General features: G+C 42.0%; 1 non-coding gene across 1 annotated transcript; it reads right to left on the bottom strand.

Moving 5' to 3' along the window:
• Positions 1–369: 369 nt before the first annotated feature.
• LOC141688021 (small nucleolar RNA R71) lies at positions 370–476 on the bottom strand. The gene has a single exon (XR_012561492.1). It is a non-coding gene; the product is annotated as a small nucleolar RNA R71 (small nucleolar RNA).
• Between the last annotated feature and the right edge of the window lie 2519 nt (positions 477–2995).

Genomic DNA, 2995 nt, shown 5'->3' with positions numbered 1-2995 from the left:
CTGAAGGCTTTGATGGACTATTCTCAGCCTAAGATCAATGATATTTAGTCTAGCATCATTAGACCATCCATCAGGGCTAACACTTTTGATATAAAGTCAAGCACGATTCAGATGATATAGAACTCAGTTCAGTTTGGGGGTTCTCCTATAGAAGTCCCCAACATGTACATTAGGGATTTCATCGAGATCTGCGACACTTTCAAGTTCAATGATGTGACTGAAGATGCTATCAAGCTGCGACTCTTCCCATTCTCTCTGAGGGACAAGGCTAAGTGCTGGTTACATTCTCTACCACCAGGGTCTATCACCAAATGGGAGGATCTTGCGCAAAAGTTTCTCACTAAATTCTTTCCTATGGCGAAGACTGCTGCAATCAAGAATGCTCTTACTCGGTTTGCTCAGTAAGTAGGAGAATCTCTGTGTGAGGCTTGGGATTGATATAAGGAGATGCTAAGGAAGTGCCCACACCATAGCATGCCTGATTGGATGATTATAAACTATTTCTACAATGGATTGGGTGCTACTTCTAGACCCATGCTTGATGTAGCATCAGGAGGAGCCTTATGGGCTAAGAGCTATACTGAAGCTTATGAACTTATCGAACTGATGGCTGCTAATGAATACCAGAATCCTTCCCAGAGGCTGACTCAGGGAAAAGTCGTAGGAATTCTAGAGTTGGACGCAGCAACTGCTATCGCTGCCCAACTTAAGGCGTTGACGATGAAGGTGGACACTTTGGCTAACTATGGAGTTAATCAAATCGCTAGTGTCTGCGAGCTTTGTGCTGGTGCCCATTTGACTGATCAGTGTGCAATTTCTGGTGAATCCGCTTAGTTCGTAAGCAATTTTCAGCGATCGCAGCAACCTGTGCCAACCACCTATCATCCTAACAACCGTAATCATCCTAATTTTAGCTGGAGCAACACTCAGAATACGGTTCAACAACCTTATCAGTAGTATCTAACTAAGCTGTACAACCCCCCAGGTTTTCAGCAATCGCAATATGCACCAAGACAACAACTCCACCTGCAACAAGCTAATGAGAAATCTGAATTAGAGGAGTTGAAGCTTATGTGCAAAAGCCAAGCTGTTTCTATCAAGAACTTCGAAAATCAAATCAGATAAATTGCCAATGCCTTGGTAAATCGTCAACCTGGTACATTGCCTAGTGACACTGAAGTGCCAGGAAGGAAGGAAGCTAAGGAGCAGGTAAAGGCAATCACGTTGAGGTCTGGTAAGGTTGCGAATCCGGAATAAACTCAAGAGTTGACTGAAGAAGCTGGGGCTGAGAAAGAAGTAGAGCAGCAAGAAGCAAAAGTGGAACCAAGAAAGACTATTGTTGAGCACACTCCTCCTGAGGGTAATATAGGGGATAAACAGATCTATCCTACACCGCCTTTCCCTAAGTGGCTACAGAAAAAAAAGCTGGACAAGCAATTTGAGAAGTTTCTGGAGGTGTTCAAGAAACTTTATATCAACATACCTTTCGCTGAGGCTCTTGAGCAGATGCCTAGTTATGCAAAGTTAATGAAAGGTATTTTCTCTCAGAAAGTGAAGCTAGATGATTTAGAGACTGTCGCTCTCACGAGGAATGCAGTATTGTGCTACAATAGAAGTTGCCTCTGAAGCTTAAAGATCCTGGAAGCTTCACTATTCCGTGTACTATTGGAAAAATGTCTTTTGATAGATGCTTATGTGACTTGGGAGCTAGCATCAATCTGATGCCCTTGTCAATCTTCAAGCAGTTGGACTTACCTGATCCAAAACCGACTTATATGACCTTGCAATTGGCCGACCGTTCTATTACATATCCTCGAGGTATTATGAAGGATGTCTTGGTCAAGGTTGATAAACTCATCTTCCCTGCTGATTTTGTAATTCTTGATTTCGACAAGGATAAGAAGATCCCCATAATTTTAGGAAGACCTTTCTTGGCAACTGGTCGAAGTTTGATAAATGTGTAGAAGGGTGAGCTTATGATGCGAGTTCTGGATCAGGATGTTACTTTTAATGTGTTCAATGCTATGAAATTTCCTACGGAAAATAAGGAATGCCTACAAGTGGAGTTGGTTGACTCTGTGGTTACTTCAGAACTTGATCAATTGCTAAGGTCCGATGCCTTAGAGAAAGCCTTATTGGGAAATTCAGATAGTGAAGATGACGAAGGTGAGGAACAATTGCAGTATTTGAATGCTTTTCCTTGGAGGAAGAAGATATATATGACTTTAAAATCTCTTGGATTGGAGGAATTGAACAAAGCTCCTAAACGCCTCAAGCCATCTATTGAGGAAGCTCCTACTCTTAAGCTTAAGCCTTTACCTGATCATTTGTATCGCTCCAGAGGATCAGGAGAAGACTACCTTCACTTGTCCATTTGGTACTTTCGCTTTCAGACGAGTTTCTTTTGGTCTGTGTGGTGCACCAGCCACATTTCAGAGATGTATGATGGCCATCTTTTCTGATATGATAGGCCAGAATATGGAGGTGTTCATTGACGACTTCTCTATATTTGGCGATTCTTTTGCTGAATGTTTGTAAAATCTTGGACACATTCTCAAGAGGTGTGTGGAGACCAATTTGGTTCTCAATTGGGAGAAATGTCACTTTATGGTGCAACAGGGTATTATTCTCGGGCACAAGGTTTCTAATAAGGGTCTTGAGGTGGACAAGGCCAAGGTGGGGGTCATTGAGAATCTTCTTCCACCCATTTTTGTCAAGGGAATTCACAGTTTTCTTGGTCATGTGGGTTTCTATAGGTGTTTCATCAAAGACTTTTCTAAGATTTCGAAGCCATTGTGCAGTTTGCTAGAAAAAGATGTTCCTTTTAAGTTTGATGGCTAATGCCTTACAGCTTTTGAGACATTGAAGAGGAGTTTAATCACGGCACCTGTCATAACTGCACCTGATTGGAGCCAACCTTTTAAAATGATATACGATGCAAGTGACTATTCAGTTGGAGCAGTTTTTGGGCAGAGGAAGAACAACATATTTCATG

Source organism: Apium graveolens, chromosome 9 (genome assembly GCF_009905375.1).
Source record: "Apium graveolens cultivar Ventura chromosome 9, ASM990537v1, whole genome shotgun sequence".
In the NCBI taxonomy this organism is placed as follows: Eukaryota; Viridiplantae; Streptophyta; class Magnoliopsida; order Apiales; family Apiaceae; genus Apium; species Apium graveolens.
Note: the sequence above shows the minus strand (reverse complement) of the source record. Positions and strands in the feature narration are given on the sequence as shown.